General features: G+C 38.6%; 1 pseudogene; it reads right to left on the bottom strand.

Annotated features, from left to right (window-relative positions):
- Positions 1-5,823: 5,823 nt before the first annotated feature.
- Positions 5,824-6,029, bottom strand: LOC111562004 (annotated as a pseudogene).
- Positions 6,030-19,087: the final 13,058 nt, after the last annotated feature.

The following is a 19,087-nucleotide window of genomic DNA, read 5'->3' as shown; positions in this document are numbered from 1 at the left end:
AAGTAACAACATCCTCCATTACAATCTTCTCTTTTGTGAACAGGTTCAAGACCTGCCTTATGAATGGCTAGAAAAACAGTCAGCATCATGTTGGAATTTGAAATGTGTACAGATGGTCCTCTAACATTGTCTTAAACTATTTCTGCCCTTTGGGCCATGGCACCCTAAAGTCCATTATTACAAGATTGGTTTCTTTTGTTATCAAGAGCTCTTTAAAGTCCAAATGCCCTTTGGAGACTTGCCATTTGTGGTATGAACATAACAATAATATGAATTAAATATTTGTACATCCACTTTGAGCAAAAATTCTGAAGATGTATTCTAGGGTAAATAGGATCCTGTGATTAAATTGGATTGGGAAAATGTGGAATCAAAGTCAGTCCCCTTGCACTTTTCAAAGCTCTGAAGATGCTAGTGCATTGGGAATCTTCAGAGAACATTCTGATGGGCAGCATTCCTACAATGTATTTTACCAAAGAAGGAGAAATTTGTGAGATTGATGTTTTACTGGACATCCTTAGGGAGGGGTGTTGACCTTGCCGGGTAAACCCCTTCTAACATCCAAGCAGAAAGAATGTTAATATGGGTACATGATAAATGGAGTTCTTAAGGATACAGTGGGAGGAGTAAGGGAATTAACAGCTCAATATCCTTTTGCTTCCTCCTGTGGCCCTCTCTTGGCTGCTGTGGGATACCTGACAGTGACCTTCACCTAAGAAGACCAAGTGAATTCAGGGTACAGCTCAGGCGAAAGGACACTTCACATGGGCATCTGCAGCCAGCTTTGATTCTGACTTGTCGGTAGATTGTTACCTTTACATGTAAAGGTGAATCTGGAAGGCCTTCAAGATTACTTCTCACTGGGGGACTCACAGGGTTCCTGAGGCTCAAGGGCAGATCCAGGTTCCATGAGGCTTGAAAGTTACTCAGTTTGTAGTAACTTGTTAAAGGAAACTTGTTCATAGAAAGAATACAAAATTAGGGACAAAAGTGACTATTTAAAATGAGGAAAGAAATTAAAACAAATTGGATTTTTTAAACTGACAAACTCCATGAATTTCCCAAAATCTAGGGAAAACAACACAAATTTGATTTCCTGCCTGACACACTTCTATTTTTAATATATAATTTGTAAATTTTTAAAATTTTATTTATTTACTTATTTATTTATTTTTGCTGTACGCTTGTCGTTTGCCTCTTCATAGGAAGGTTTCAAAGATTTTATGTAGACTAGAAAGATAATAGAGGCTTTCCTCTAGCAAGCTTGAAATGTGTTACTGAAAATTTAGAAAAGTTTCTCTCTTTTTTTTGACACTTTAAAATTTATTTTTGAGAGAGAGAGAGAGCGCGCGCGTGCACACGCGAGTAGGGGACGGGCAGAAGGAGAGAGACACGGAATGTGAAGCAGGCTCCAGGCTCTGAGCTGTCAGTGCAGAGCCCAATGCGGTGCTCTAACCCATGAACTGAGAGATCATGACCCGAGCCGAAGTCAGACGCTTAACCGACTGAGCCACCCAGGTGCCCCTAAAAAAGTTTCTTTCAGCAGCATATCTTATCAGAAATGTCATGTAAAATTTTAGGACTATTGTCAAATTTGGGGAACTTTTACCTAGTTTCTCTCATATATGAGAGCATCTCAAGTCTTCTTGTCAGTAGTCACTGACTGACTACTCTTCGGTTGAAGACACTCACTGGCAGTTTGTCCCCAATGTCCTTTTGTAGTGGCTTATTAACGAGCTTTATGTTGAGCCCTGTACCTTCACATCATGGTGCCAGGTGAATTAGCACAGTGGGCAGCAGGAGTATTCCTGGAAACAATTCCTATGCTGGCAATGACTCAACTATACACAGAACCTACTTAATGTGTGAGTCTCCTTGATATATCCCATTAAATTCAAATGGAATGTGTCCTCAATTTAGCTCTGACTTAGCTTCGTTCCCCAAATGCCCGTGGCCATTCCAACAACACTCACCTGTCACAAGGGTGGGAAAGTCAGAGTGGGAAGAACATAGATATTAATTGCCATTAAAATATCTTAAGGTGAAAAATCTACCAAAATATATGACATTGTGAACACATGTTTCCCAGGGCCTTGGAGGGGGTCCATATAAGTGAAGGAACTGAAGTATCAGCTTCATCAGCATCAGGGGCAATTTCCTTGTGAAGTTCATACCCTTTCAAGATCAAGTGCCTCTGCATTGGATCTTCAATACTACACTAACTTGAACAGTCTGCTATGCATATATCCTATAGAAACCAAGAGTATGGCAATGTTCCAGGAAACAAAACAGTTCACAACTTGCCTTACAGCTTGAGGTGGCCATGTGAGACAAGCTCTGGTCAAGGAGGCATTAGTGAAATGTCACTAAATGGAGGTTTCTGAAAAATCTCTTCCAGGTTTTAGTGAGCACATGCCTTTTGCCCTTTGTTTGGAATTCAGCTGCAATGCCAGCGGTGGAGCAGCCATATTGTGACCACAAAATGACATGAGGGCAAAAAACCATATGCGAAGATAGAGATGCAGGGGCTCCTGGATGGCTCACTTGGTTAAGCATCTGACTTTTGGTCTCGGCTCAGGTCATGATCTCATGGTTTGTAAGTTCAAGCCCCAAGTCAGGCTCCACAGCTGGCAATGTGGAGCCTGCTTGGGATACTCTCACTGTCTCTCTCTGCCTCTCCCCTGCTTGTGCTGTCTTTGTCTCTCTCAAAATAAATAAATAAACTAAAAAAAAAAAAAAAAAAAAAAGAGAGAGAGAGAGAAATACAGAAAGACAGAAGGGAAGGCTTCTGACCTGATGTCACTGTCAACCCTCACACTCCTTGTTACCTGAAAAAAAACTTGTTATGTTTTTCTGTTTTTTGCTGCTGAAAACAATTGTAAATTGAAACACTTCCCATGGTAGTGATTTTGAATTAAGGATCCAGGAGACAGAATTTCTTTTGCAACTCTCTGTGGGACTTTGAACATTTAAAAAATTTGTCAGCCTATGCAATGAATAATGCACATTGTTTTCACAAGTCTTTCCCATATTTCTCATTGACATTTTAAAATCAAGAAATATTTGAAGTCTTAAAATTATGGTACTGTCAATGTTTGAGTTGATTTTTAAATTTTATTTAAATTCCCTTACTATTTTCTGGTTGCATGGAAATTTCACTTAGGACGTGGTATATTGATTTAAAATGGTTTTCATGATCCCTGGTTGACTTATATATTTCATATATCTTTATTTTGTCCTTTTGGAAAATGGAAATAATTACTTGTTCTTATAAAACTCAAATGATATAAATGAGTTGTAATTTCTCTGTATGCCTTTGGTAGTTATTCAACATTACTCCTATGAGATATTTTGCTTGGTTCCTAATGTGCATATGAGGATCCTGTAAAATAAGATTTTAAGTATGTCCAGGATTATTGCTTAAGCTAATGGACTTTGGATTTTCCAGGGTAGCACTTGAGAACTGATCTTATTTTTGCTGAGAGCCTATCAGATATTCTTCACCCAGATCAGACTTGAGGGATAAACGAATTTCATTTGACCTTTGTACCAGGCTTAAGTGCTCCTTATAATTCAGTGATATCTGCTTTTATATTTCATGTCATGTTCATGGGTTCCTGTTTCTCGTCCCTCCCATGACTTTGCAATTCAGTACAGAGTTTATAATCTGTCACACAGTTGCCCCTCAACGTGAAGTTTCCTTTTGTTGTAGATATGCTACTCTATTCTTTTATTCATAAATGATTAAATCTCTACTTATAGTAAATTACTTATTCATCCATTCATTTATTCAACAAATATTTAAAGAGTGCCATGATATAACAGATATAGTTCTAGGTGTCGGGAATGTAGTTCAAATAAAGCTGACAAGGATATTGCTCTTATGAAGTTGACATTCTAGCAAAAGCAGACAATAAACCATGCTGTTTTGCGGCAAGGAATGGACCTAGGGAATGGTGGAAACAGGTTTCCTAAAAATCATAATCAGAAAAACCCAGAATCCAGCAGCCCGGAAAATATCTCCCTTGACTGAAATGGTCTTGTGCCCCCTTCTCCTTAAAATTCTCTCTTGCCCTTCAACTTATGGCACTGGCACAAACCATAAGTGCTCACTAATGGCTTAGAGTCATGAATAAATTTAGGAAGGACTTGTGAAACACTGTAGATTAAAAAAAAATTTTTTAAATGTTTATTTCTGAGACAGAGCATGAGTGGGGGAGGGGCAGAGAGAGAGGGAGACAACAGAATCTGAAGCAGGCTCCAGGCTCTGAGCTGTCAGCACAGAGCCTGACATGGGGCTCCAACCCACGAACCATGAGATATGACCTGAGCCAAAGTCAGATGCTTAACCGACTGAGCCACCTAGGCGCCCCAAAGCTGGAAGGGAATTTAGAGGTAATATGGAAGCATATTATCTGGGATCCACCTGGATTATCAGTTTAAACAGTTCGCCTTTGGACCCTGATGGAATGGAATATCAGGTGTACATATCCAGGCCAGCATGTCTTTCTTTGGTGGTGCCAAATTGAGAAGGTTTCTACAGATGGATGCCAAAATATGAAGGAGACGCCTTGACATGGGTGGACTGATGGAACAAAATACTAAAGATGAACTTTTATTTATTATTGTTATTTTATTATTTCATTTATTTATTTATTTATTTATTTTGCTATTTTGCTATTTCTATTAGAAAAGTTTACTTGGACCAAAATGAGAAAAAGAAATATCTGGATTTAATGACCTTACTCTCTTATCATTTGTCTTTCAACAATTATATAATACAGAAATATAGAAGTAACTATGAGTGGTGATTACAAAGTAATCTGATTATTTAAACCCATATAACCTACACATTATGACAAGGTGTTCTGTGCCCATTACTTTGTAGTTTCCGTTCAGAGTGACTTTTAGTGCTGGGTTTCTCCTAGCCAATGAGAAATCAGAGATAAATAAAGTCAGTTTCTTAATGGGGTCAAGATAATTCTTTGTGGTACAAGACCATCCTGCACAATGTAGGATAGTCAGCATCTCTGGCTTGTAGACACTAAATGACAGGGGCATCTCTCTCCCGTCATTATGACAATCAAAAATTTTCCCAAACACCCCTGCCAGGGAAGGGGGCTGCATTGTCTTCCTGATTGAAAACCACTGGTAATGGGGGAAAAAATAAGTAAACACATCACTTCCACGTGACACGATACGTGCTTGGGTAAATGTTTGTGTTCATTGCTATGGGAGCACAGAGTGGGGGCACCTAACCAAGTCTGGTGGTTCTCACAGGCATTTAAATCAGGGTTCTTCCTATCAAAATAATCCAGTAATACCATTCCTATTCAAAATATTTTAGAAATTCTTTTCTGGATTACTTTTAGAGCCTGAGTCATGTTCTTTTGAATTTGTTCAACATAGGAAACTTTCTTCCTTTGGAAACATCCCAAAGTTGCTTGTAGCCAAGTCTTGTGAATAAGACAAGCGAACAAGCTGGACAATATTATTTTTAGTTAAAAACAGTTTCACGGAACACAAAATTATGAGCTGACACTTAGTGGTTATTGAATAATGAAGAGCACTTAGCCCAGGTTTTAATAAGAGGTACCCCTGATTTCACTATTTTTCATATTCTTATTATTACAAGATTTTAGCACTCTGTTAAGCATTGGGGATACATAAATGAAAGACAATTCCTGCCTTTAAGGAGTTCACTATCTAGTGAGGGAGGTAGACAAGCAAACCAATAAGTGCAATTACAAAATGTGTAAGGGCAGGCTAGAAGAGATATATCTGTGCTGCTCTGGGAGGGTAAAGGAGGGGCACTAGCTCAGTCTACCAGTGAAGAACACAGAAAGTTTGCCGAGGGAATTTGATGCTCTAGCTGAGTTTTGAATGTACAGTGCTAATTAGCTTGGAGGAGGAATGGAAGGTATTCTATGAAGAAGCAGCAACATATCCAAAGATACAAAGTTTTCAATTAGCAATAATCGTGCCTCAGATAAACCTCATTGGCTACGATACTACCACTGTGCAAAGCTCCAAAGATGCAAAGTGTGGTGCACTCTGTGAGCTTCACGTTCTTTGATGTCTGGAGCAGAGGGGTTGGGATGACCCTGTGAGATGGGCAACATCCTTCATCATACCATTTTTATGTACCTTATCAAAGAATTTGGACTTCGGCTGAAGATGAAGGATGGCCATGAAGGACCTGAAGGGTAGAAATCTGATGATATTTGCATTAAAAAAATTTTTTTTAATATTTACTGTTGAGAAAGAGACAGCATGAGCAGGGGAGGGGCAGAGAGAGAGGGAGACACAGAATCTGAAGCAGGCTCCAGGCTCCCAGCTATCAGCATGGAGCCCAGTGAGGGGCTCGAACTCACAAACCACGAGGTCATGACCTGAGCTGAAGTTGGCCACTTAATCAACTGAGCCACCCAGGTGCCCTAATACTTGCATTTTAAATCATGCTAGTAATATAATGGAAAATGAACTGGAGGAGGGTGAAACTGGAGATAGAGTGTTATTAAGATTTGAGGAAAGAGGAATGATGAGGTCTTAAATAAAGACATAGGAGTGGGGATTAAAAGGAGAGGAAGGATTCAAGACATTAAAAAAATTATAAAGTAACAGTAACTAAAACAATATGGTTCTGGATCAGGAAAAATGATTCATTCTGACCAGTTGATCAGAATAGGGAGTTCAGAAACCAACATGTGCATGGGAATTATTTATGCAGTAAATCTGTCATTTTAATTTAGTAAGAACAGGATGGAATATTTCATGAAAGGTGTTGGTAAGAGAGGTATATTAAGTTTCTAATTAATAAGTTACCAAAAACCTGGTCCCTCAAACAATAAGAATTCATTATCTTACAGTTCTTTAAGTCAGAAGTCCGACATAGGTGTCAGTGAGCTAAAATCGGTGTCAGCAGGACTGCTTTCCTTTCTGGAAGGCTATAGATAAGAATCTGTTTCCTTGCCTTTTCCAGTCCTAAGTGCCACCCTTATTCCTTGGTTCTTGGCCTCCTCTTCCATCTCCAAAGCCAGCAGCATTGTATTTCTGTAAGCATTCTTCTATAGTCATGTTTCCCTCTGACCATAGCCATGAAAAATTCTGCTTTTAAGTATTCCTGTTTTTAGATTGGGCCCATCCAGATAATTCAGGGTAATCTCCTCATTCCAAATTCCATAACCTTAATCACATCTGTAAAATCTCTTTTGCCATGTAAGGTAACATTTAAAGGTGCTGGGGTTTAGGGTGTTACCCTCTTTTATGGACCATTATTCTGCCTATCACAGGTGAAAAAGATGCCAATTTAGATCCCTACCTTACGCCATAAACAAAGAATAAATTATTTATGGATTAAAGATCTAAGCATAAAAACAAACAAAACTACCAAAACTATATAGAAAACTATATAGGAGGATATCTTTAAGCAGAAGACCTTCCTGGATAGGGTAAGAAACCCAGTGGTCATAAATAAATTTATGAAACAGACTTGACCCAATAAATATTCAAAACATCTGTACGATAAAAATCACCACAAAACCTACAAAGTTAAGAGACAAGCATCAGACTGGAAGAAATACTTGCAACATATATAACAGACAAAGATAATATTCATATAGTATGTAAAGATTACTTCCAAACCAATAAGGATAAAGCCCAACCTTACAGAAAAATGAGCAAAGGATAAAACAGATGATTTGAAGAAGAAATAAAAATAATCAATAAACAAAGAAGGAAGGGAAAGCAAAACTCCTGTAGTTATTAGAAAATAATTATTTAGGAATTTCTATATATGCACTAAATCTTTAAAGAAAGCAAGAAATAATAAAATACATTCAGGATAGTGCTTCCTGGACAGAGGGGTGAGGTAGAGAGGAACATGCTGGGAACTTTAATATTATTGATGTTCTATTTCGCAAATTGAGTGGTAAATGCATAGACACTCATTTTTATTTTTAATTACTTTAAACTCTTTTATGTATATGTATCCAATGGTTCGTGATTTTAAAAATGGAAAATCAGGTTGTTTGTTTTGTTTACTTTTATTTTGAAACAATCTCAAACTTACAGAAAAGTTGCAAGAATTGTGCAAAGAATTCCCATATATCTTTTGCTCAGGGAACCTATTCAAGTTTGGCAATGTCTCAATGATATTCTTTATAGCAAAAGGATTGACTCCAGGTTTATGTGTTTGTGATATTAGGATTTATAATAAAAAATGTATATCTAGTCTTCATCCCTTTTTTTTTTTTTTTTTTTTTTTGGCCCAGAGATCCTAAAACCCTTGGAATTTCCTAAGTCATAAGAGTGACAAAGGTGTATTGGTATTCATTACAAACTGCTTTCAACCGCAGGTGACTTGGAAAGCCCCTAAGGATGGGGGCTGGTTGCCAGGGGGAACCAACCAGGCAATTAGGAGGTTGGAAAGTTCAGTCCCACCCTTCTGACCTCTTGCTGGGAGAGGGGCGGGAGGTTGAATCAATTGCCAATGGCCAATGATTTCATTAATCATGCCCAGATAATGAAACCTCCATAAAAACCTCAAGGATGGAGTTCAGTTGGTGAATGCATGGAGTTGAGGGGATAGTAGTACACCTAGAGAGCATGGAAGCTTCTCACCTCTTACCACATACCTTGCATATGCATCTCTTCCGTGTGGCTGTTATCCTTTTATAATAAACTAGTAAACACAAGTAAATGTTCCTATGAGTTCTGTGAACTGCTCTAGGAAAGTAATTGTTCCTAGGGGGGGGTTATCGGAACCTCTGATTTATAGCCAGTTGGTCAGAAGTACAGGTAACAACCCCGACTTGTGATTGGCATTTGAATTGGGTAGACGAGATGGATGGGGTGCCTGGGTGGCTCAGTCGGTTAAGTGTCTGACTCTTGATTTCAGCTCAGGTCATGATCTCACGGTTCATGAATTCCAGCCCCACGTTGGGCTCTGTGCTGACAGTGCAGAGCCTTCTTGGGATTGTCTCTCTCCCTCTTTCTCTGTCCCTCCCTATTTCTTTCTCTCTATTTCTCTCAAAATAAATAAAAATAAACTTAAAAAAAAAAGAGTGAAATTTCCCCATAGCCCTATCCCCAGATATATCCATTAGTAACATTAATCTTTGATAGTCTGAGGATTTTTTTCTCTAGATTTTAGGTGTATGAGGGAGAAGACAATGGTTGGATTGATCCAGAGTGGGTTCTGTGAATAATCTTTCAAAAAAATTATGAAGTTGCTTGTCTTGGCAAGAGTGGAGTTGAAGGGGTGGATTGTGGGATCTGGCTGGACAACGTAGGAAGTGAAGCCAGAGGCAGCTGACTGATCAGGAAGAAATGGAAAGAGGTGAGGACCTAGAACCTTGAAGTTAACCATGTTGCTAACATGGTGGAGGATCAGCTCTGGAGACATATGAAGACTTTAGAGCACTTGGGTTCAAGCGTTGGCTCAGCTTTTGACTTTGGATTTCTCAGCTGCTCATTAATTTTTCAGAGCCTTTATATTTACACCTCATTGCTTAAGCACACAGAATGATTCATACTAGTTGAAGTCAAGAAACAAATCAACATTGCCTTCACTTGTGAGTCTGACAATTTAGGGGTCTTGGTGACGTTACAGTTTTACACCACCAACTTTGATGTTTTATTTCCAGTTCATAAAAGAAACACCATATTTTGTTTCAGCTACTATTTTCCTTAATGAGACAGTAATTTTTCTGGCTTCTGTTGAAAGATCAGAACAAATGGCAGACCTTTACTGTTTTTGTTCGCAATCCAAACAAAAACTCTCTTGTGCTCCAGGTTTCTTACAGAATGAATCTATTCCTTGATCTAAATATAATCTCTCAGTCATCATCATCAGAGTTAATCATCCCTGAACTTTTCAACGTTTTCATTAGGCCTATAGTTTTATATATGCCATGAGAGGCATCTTCTCTAGCTTTGGACTTTGGGTTAAAGTAAAAAATACTTCTTCTTACCATTGTTTTTATGCCCACATAGTCTTTCTAATATGTCAAGTGACTCATTTGCAAAATTTACATGATGGAAAACTGGGTTTCAAGTCGTTGTCTAAATAACAGTCACTCATCTTCAAGCCAGTGTAGAACAGCCTTGTGTACTACTGAAGCAACAAGTTAAAACATGTTGCAATCTTCTCAGCCCACACAGTTCCTCCTCTGTTTCCAGGAATCATAAGAGAAAACAATTGGTCTCCTTAGTTTGCAGCACTACTATGTTGCTAATCTGTGATTTCAATTATCCATGCTCAAGACGAAAGGTATTAATATGGATACAACAGCTAATAATGCGCCGGGGCTTTCTTTCTCATCAGCTCAGCGTTTTAATTTCTACGACAAACACCACTTACTAACACACTGGGACCTGGAAGGTGGATGCGTTTTCCTGCCTTCTCAGATGACTGTTCTTTAATGGCTCCTTAAAAAATTCCTCGTTTGTGAATAATGAAGTTGATGTATAAAGCAAACACTGTGTGCTTGATTGTCAAACCAAAAACTACTTCATCGTCTCCTCCTCCTCCTTTTTTTTCTTGTAAAAGGAATAGAAGGGGCTAGCTGCTTAAATGTCAGACTCACGGCCGCAAAGCCTGGCCATGTTTCAAAGCCTCTGAAAGACGTCTAGAGGACGAGTTGGGGGCAGTGGAGGAAACCACACCTTCTCTAACCTTTTCTCCCTCTTAGCTAGGATTCCAACTCATGTCTGTCTGATTCTCTTAACTGCTAGATTATGAAAAATTAGGTCTTTGAAATGAGAGCGAGGAAGAAAAAAAATGCCATCATGTATATTCATTTGGTTTGGGAATAAAAGGGTGCCCTATAATTTAGAATAAGAGACAGGGATGACTCATTACAACTCTGAAGGTTATTAAGGAAATGAATAAATCGGTCACACCACTACAACTCTGCTTGTCATCACAGCAGCATTGCCAATTTCCCTATACAGTTGGTAATTGCTATTCCATATCTTCTTACATGGAATATAAGACCCATTCTGGTGTAACGATAAATATTAGAATAGTCTCAAATCCATCTTTAGACGAAGCTATAAAAAGCTGTAACTAGAGCAGGTGCAAACTACCTCAGAACCTTGGAAGGAGTCATTCAATATTACAGCACTGAAAATCCACGGAATTATCCAATGTAATAAAAAGTATATATAAAATTTGATAATCATCAGTGTAAAAAGTCCATAATACTTGAAAATTAAGACCGTTTTGATAATGTTTAGTTAAACCCATACCCCAAACCAGGCAAGTGATACAAAGCTGAAACCCACTTGATATTTCTTCAGCTTAATAAGTCTATAAATGTTTAACAAAAAGAATAAAAGCAATATGCATTACAACAGCTTTGTTTGACTCCATTTGGACAAGTAAGATCTTTGGTTTCTTGGTAGTTTTCCTTATAAAGCTGACTGATTCTCAATCCATTTCAGCTAATGGTTTACTTAAATATGTGTTGGTTACTATGATTGTCAGCCTTGGAGTTCACTGTTTTTTGCCTATTCTAGAGCTTCTGTTACCGCTGTTGTCACAAAGTTTGCCTGTACCTAAGCCTTCTCTTATGTTTCGTCTTTAAAGAAGAAGAAAGATGGTCACGAAGTAAAAAAGGGTGAGAAGCTAAAGAGCACACGCCCCTTCAGCTCCTGTCTGTAATCGAAAGCTCCATCACATTTCATCCAGAAATTAAGAAGCATAGTCTTTGGAAATGGAAATAAATAAAAGTCAGTGTGCAGAACAGTTGAGAGCAAGGACCTTGGCCTCAAGGAAGACCTGGGTCCCTATTCTGGTTTCTTTTCTTTTTCTTTTTTAAACACATTTTTTAAAATGTTTATTTATTTATTTTGAGAGACAGAGAGAGAGAGAGAAACTGCTAGCAGGGGAGGGGCAGAGACAGAGGGAGCAAGCGAGAATCCCAAGCAGGCTCCACGCCGAGCATAGAGTCCGATGCAGTACTCGATCTTATGACCTTGAGATCATGACCCCAGCCAAATCAAGAGTCAGTCGGGGACACTTACCTGACGGAGCTGCCCCTCTGGTTTCTTCCCTTATCCCTGCATGACTTTCGACAAGTTCTGCAATCCCTCCAAGCCTCTGTTTTCTCATTTGTAAAATAAGTATTACAATAGTACCTATCACGTAGAGTTTATTGATAGGATCCAATTAGATAATGCATGTAAACACTACATGGTGCCTGGCATATGGTAAGCATTAAAACATGCTAGCTAATAAAACATTGGTGCTATTAATATAAAAATACTTTTGGTTTAAAAATGCCCTATACCCTTGGGAGGAGATGCTCCCATATCCTTTTGGGGATATCTTTATTCAGAAATGACGTGGAGCCCAAAAAGTGCTGTACTTACATCACTTTATTAGTTGAGAAGAGACAGGTTTTGGACACAACTTTCTCCAGTATCTTTGATACTTCTTTTTCTTTGATGACCAGTTCTGTTTCAAATTTGATGTCTCTCTCTAGTGACTTTCCCTCTACCCTCAAGACCACCTAGGGTCTGCCTGCCAAGGGATCCCACAATAGTGTTTGAGGTAAACCCAGGGCTTTTTGTCCCTTTCACACCAACAAAAATATCCTTTTTCTATGGTACGTTTCTTCTATGTATATGGGAACCCGGGTATAATTTTTGGGGCCCAGGCATATTAACATTTTTTTAAGTTTATTTATTTATTATGAAAGAGAGTGAGTGCGGGCAGAAAGAGAGAATCCCAAGCACCCAAGACTCGAACCCACAAACTGTGAGATCATGACCTGAGCTGAAATCAAGAGTCAGACACTTACCCTACTGAGACACCCAGGCACCCCATATTTATTCTAATTGTTTATATGTTTATTCAGTGTTCCCAACCCATTATGTTATTTATTGAGTGCCTACCACCATATTTCATTGAGCCTAAAATGCATTGACTCTTGGTGGACGTGGGGGAGTTGGATGAAGGGGGCACAAGTGCAAACTTTGAGTTATAAGATAAATAAGTACTGAAGATGTACTAAGAGCATGGTGACCTAGTAACACTGCTGTATCGTATGTATGAAAGTTGCTAACAGGGCAGATCCTAAAGTTCTCATCACACGGAAAAACTTTTTTTTCCTTTCCTTTCCTTTCCTTTCTTTCCTTTCCTTCTTTCTTTCTTTCTTTTTCTTTGTAGGTATATGGAGTGATGTAAGTTAACTAAACTTAACTGTGGTAATCATTTCACAATATATGTAATTCACTATGCAGTACACCTTAAGCTTATACAGTGCTACATGTCAATTATATCACAATAAAATTAAAAGGGAAAAAAGTAAAATATGTTGACTATAACATACACTTTTATTTTCTATTATACAAAGAAAAAGAAACACAGCTAATTTTGCTATATCGTGCTATTAATTGTAAGAGGCATCCCAGTTTCAGATATGTTAAATGTAACAACAGATATTGATTTAGATGCTGGGAAACCAGATGTAAACAAATAAAAGTCAGCCCTCTGGGACCTTGCATTCTAGAGTGAAAAATACAGAATATTCACAAAGAAAGAATATCTATATGTAATATAATTTCAGGTGGTGAAGAAGAACTCTGAAGAAAAATACAGCTGGTCAGAGGGAGAACTGTACTATAGATAGAGTGGTCGAGGGAGGCTTTACTGAGGAGGGAGCATTTGTGCATAGACCTGAATGAAGTGAGGAAATAGGCCATGTTAAGTTTTGGTGGAGGAGCTTTCCAGGCAGAGGAAACAAAGGGCAAAGTCCTGAAGTGAGGGACGCCTGGCTGTCTCGGTTGGCAAAGCATGCACTCTTGATCAGACCCCACACTGAAGGGTAGAATTTACTTAAACAAAACAAAAACAAAAACAAAAACAAAAACAAAAAAAAGGTCCTAGTTGGGAGTGTGCTTGCTCTGTTTAAGGAAGAACTTTGAGAAGGCCAATGTCGTGTGCAGCAGAGTAAGCAAGGCACAGGGGGGCAAGAGGAGGGCTGGAGATCTAGACAGGGCCAGGTCATTTGTAGACTAAATTTGGAAGCATGAAGATAGCTACTGAAGGGTTTTAAGCAAGGGTTTAAGCATGATTGGGGCGCCTAGGTGGCTCAGTCGGTTGAGCGTCTGACTTTAGCTCAGGTCATGATCTCACCGCTCTTGAGTTCAAGCTCCACGTTGGGCTCTGTGCTGACAGCTCGGAGCCTGGAGCCTGCTTCGGATTCTGTGTCTCTGTCTCTGCCCCTCCCCAACTCCTGTTGTGTCTCTGTCTCTGTCTCTCTCAAAAGTAAATAAACATTAAAAATTTTTAAATAGAATGATATGATCAACTTTATAATTGTTGAGATCTCTCTGGCCACTGTGTGGGGAATGAAAGGTAGGAATCCAGGAGTGGAAGGAAGGATGATTACCTGTGAGAGATGATGATAGCCTAGGCTAGGGCAGTAGCTTTGGAGGAGAGGAGAAATGGTAAAATTTAGAAGATACTTTCCATGTGCAGCAGATCAGGACTGAATTATATGGAAAGTGAAGAGAGTGTGGAATCAAAAATTATTCCCAGAGTTTTGGTGTGAGCAACTACTAAGTTGCGGAACCATTTATAGAATGTGAAGATTTGGGGGCAAAAATCAAGAGTTTAGTTTTGGATATGCTAATTATTAGGCCAAAAGAAGTTGATGAGAATTAGTTGGATATTTGAGGTTGAAGTTCAAAGAAAGGTCATGGCTGGGGACATATATTTTCAACTAATCTGCATGAAGATGGTATTTAAACACACCCAATATGATCCTCAACACTAGATTTGATATGCTTTAAAAAGTTTCTCTTGGGGTGCTTGGTGGCTCAGTTGGTTAAGTGCCTGTCTCTTGATTTCGGCTCAGGTCAAGATCTCACAGTCATGAGATCCAGCCCGGCCATGGGCTCTGCCCTGGGTGTGGATCTTTTTTAAGATTTTCTCGTTCTGCCCCCCTCTCGCTTTCACTCTCTCTCTCTCTCTCTCTCTCAAAAACAAAAAAACAAACAAACAAAATGGTTCTCTGGTGGCTCAAATGTATAGCCAGGCTCAAGAACCAAGACCAAAGGAAAGGAGGTAGGTGACAGTAGGAAGAGAAGGGATGAGACAAGAAGAGAAGGGAATCAAGGAACTAATCGTTGGTGGACTCCAACATTTAGTGGATCAGAAGAGGAGGCAGAGAGTTCAGCGACAGGACTGACAGATCAAAAGAAGCTTGAGGCAGGAAGGAAACTAGGATGGTGTCCTAGAGGTCAAATAAAGACAGAGGTTCAAGGAGGAGGGAGTAATCAGCTGAGTCAAATACTGCTAGAAGTACTAGTAAGATAAGGGCTGAGAGTTAACTGTTAATTAGGCATGACGATTGTATTACAAACAGAAAGGAGATAACGAATGCTCTTCCAGTCTTTCTTCATTGTATATATACATATTAGACAGAATTGGGAATCATGAGATGTTTGATAAATCAAAAACAATTGAAGACGGTAAAGATCACATTACTGAAAATTATATTCTAAATATACTCCTTTTTTCTTTAAGATGGCGAATCTAAATAAATAAATAGCCACAAAAAGTATGAGTATTTGAGAAAAAGCAAAAAACTATTACTCACATTCTATTGGACTAACACAGCCACCATTAATTGGTCGTTCACTTTCATTCAGTGAATTCCTACTCGGCAGCAGACTCTGCTGGGGACATAGAAATAAACACAACAAAAATCTTTGCCCTCAAGTAATTCAGGGGCTAGTAGAAGAGATGAATACTTTACAAAAACATTACAAAACTAGGGGAGCCTGGATGGCTCAGTCGGTTGAGCATTTGACTTCGGCTCAGGTCATGATATTGAGGTTCATGAGTTTGAGCCCCATATCGGGCTCTGTGCTGACAGCTCAGAGTCTGGAGCCTGTTTCAGATTCTGTGTCTCCCCCTCTCTCTGCCCCTCCCCTGCTCTCGCTGTCTCTCTCTCTCTCTCTCTCTCTCAAAACTAAATAAACATTTAAAAAAAGAATTTAAAAAAGCAATAAGTGATCTGATAAGGGTTATATTCGGTATACTGAGGGAGCAGAGAAGCTAGAGAACTTAACACTGGGTATTACATGATAATTATGAAGAGTACCTTGGCAAACTGGAAAATTGCTCATGTTTTAATTTTAGTGAGAAAAACAAGGTGGAAAATTGGGCATAGCCCATGATTCCAACCATGTAAAAATGTGATTCCTAAAGGTTTCCCAGTCAAGATAAGTTTTGAATTGAGTCTTAGATCATGGGCCAGGCAAATGAGGTCAGGAAAAGTTGGGGGGGAGGGTGGCGGGAAGAGAGTTCTGAGCTGGGAAAAGGCAAGAGAAGGGAAACACAGTATAACTTGTTTGGCCACTGTAATAACTTTGGTGTGGCTGGAGTGTGGGCTTCTCATGAGGGAGTAACCAGGAATAAAACTGGAAAGACAGGCAGATGATGACAAGATAAAAAAGATAAAGGAATCACATTGACTATATTAGAGAGTTTGAGCTTTATCCAATCACTTAGGAGTAGCCACAGAAGAATTTTAAAGTGGAAAAGCAGACTCAGAGTTGGTAGTACAAATAGAACCACAGCAGCTGGACTGAAAAGGGCTGAAACTCATGATGGGAAGACTAGTTTGAAAGCTTTTGCAATCATTTAGGTGGGAAATAATAAAGGCAATGGCAGAAGGTTGGATGGATGGATAGATGGATGGATGGGATGAATTCAAAGCGCTCTTGAGGAGACAGTGTGGACTTAGGGAATGGTAAAGGATGGGGATATGGGGTGGGAGGAGTAGGGCAAACAAGGTTGACTCTCAGATCTTTCGTTTGGATAAGTGAATCCCTGTCCCTGTTCTTACTCCTGGCTGCCTTTCTTCCCAAGATAACAAACATAGGCCAAAGAAATTGAGGGACTCATGGAACTCCAATCCTGGAGCTTAAGAGAGATGTGTGAGCTGGAGATACAGACTGAAGAGTCATCATTACATATGTGATTCTTGGAGTTACACGAGTGGATGAGACTAGGCAGGGAAGTTGTACATGTATCATTTGTGTGCTTTCCTTTCTAGTTATTTTCTTCTAACATATCTTCAATTATAATAATTGGGTATATACAATTTTCATTTTCCTTTTTTCACCTGACATTATACCAAAAGCTTTTGTCATGTTTCATGAGAGTTTTCAAAGCAGTCATAACTGTGGCTGAATAAAAATATACCAAGAGGATATGCTATATAGTTGACTTTAGCTCTGTGATAGACATTTTTATTCCTAGTTTCCCCTCCCGCCCCCCCCCCCCACATTTTGGATTTTTTTTCTTAGTAAAGATTCTCAGAAATGAGAATATATTTGTGTTATATAGTTAATGTGTGTTGTATATGTATATCCAAATTACTTTCCAAAATGGTTGTACCAGTTTATCCTTGATTCCAACAATGTATAAAAATAAAAGTTTAGGGAAGCCTGGATGGCTCAGTCAGTGGAGCATGTGATCTCAGAGTTGTAGGTTCAAGACCCACATTGGGTGTAGAGATCACTTAAAAATAAAATCTCCCCTCCCCCCAAATAATGCAAGTTTAACTAGGTACTTGCTATAATTTGGTATTATACATTTGTGGCATGCATATATTGTTATTATATAGGTTTTACATTTTATTGAAGTAAAATATATGTGCACCAAAATGTACAAATCCAAGTGCACAGTTTGATGAATTTTCAAAGTGAACACACTATGTAGCCTGACCCTAAATCAAGAAACAGAACATTACCAGTATCTCAGAAGTCTCCCTCACACACCCCCAAGGTAAACCACTGTCTTGAATTTTAACACCATAGAATGGTTTACCAGTTTTTGAACTTTACATGAATGGAATCACGTAGTATGTAATTTTTCTTGTCTATCTTCTTTTGTTCAGCATTATGTTTATACAGTTCATCCATGTCCCTGTCGGTAGTCGTTCGTTAATTCTCATTTCTGTCGTAGAGCATTCCATTGTGTGAGTGTTCTATAATATATTTACTCTGGTGGACATTTGGGTAGTTTCTGGTCTGGGGCTACTATCAGCAGTGCTGCTTTATGAAATTCTTGTAGATGTCTTTTGATTCATCTATGTACGCATTTCTGTTGGGAGTATACCTAGGAATAGAACTGATGGATAATGTTTCGCTTTGGTAGTTATACAGCCCTCAGTTTTCTAAGGGTATCACTTTTCATTCCCACCAGTGTATGGGAGTTCCCAACGCTCCACGTATTAGCTGACATTTTGTCTTTTTCACTCTAGCCTTTCTGGTGAGTGGTATTTCATTTGGCTTTAATTTGCATTTCTTCATTAACCAAACATGTTTAGCATCTTTTCATATGTTTTTTGGCCGTTTGGATGTTCTCTTTTGTGAAGTAATTGTTCAAGTTTTTTGGTCCACTTTTCTACTATATTGTTTGTCTTTTCCTTATTGATTTGTAGGACACTTTTGTTGTTGTTTTACATATTCTGAATATAAGTCCTTTACAGATATATGTATTACGAGTATATTTTCCTACTCTATGTTTGCTTTCATTACCTTAAATTGAGTCTTTTGGTGATCAAGAGTCTTTGGGTGATTATATTAATATAGTTTAATCTGTCAAATTTGTTCATTATGGTCAGCACATGTTATGTCCTATTTAAGAAACCTTTGCCTACCTGTAGGTCATAAAGAGATTTCCCTATGTTCTTTTTTTAAAGATTTATTTTTTATTCTCATATTTAGATCTACAATCCACCTGGAATATATTTCTCATGTGGGTATCTATTTGACAGCCTAATTTATTGAAAAGATTGTCTTTTCCCCCAATGCACTGGGTATTAGTACTTAAAGTTGTTTGTTGTTGTTGTTGTTTCCAGTTTAACATATGGAAAGTGGTACCTCATTGTTTAATTTGAATTTCTTTTTTTTTAAATTTTTTATTTATTAAAAAAAAATGTTAATGTTTTATTTATTTTTGAGACAGAGAGAGACAGAGCATAAGCAGAGGAGGGGCAGAGAGAGAGGGAGACACAGAACCCGAAGCAGGCTCCAGGCTCTGAGTTGTCAGCACAGA

The sequence above is a fragment of the Felis catus genome, chromosome C1 (assembly GCF_018350175.1).
Source record: "Felis catus isolate Fca126 chromosome C1, F.catus_Fca126_mat1.0, whole genome shotgun sequence".
Taxonomy (NCBI): Eukaryota; Metazoa; Chordata; class Mammalia; order Carnivora; family Felidae; genus Felis; species Felis catus.
The sequence above is the reverse complement of the archived record's forward strand: the minus strand, read 5'-3'. Positions and strand labels throughout refer to the sequence as shown.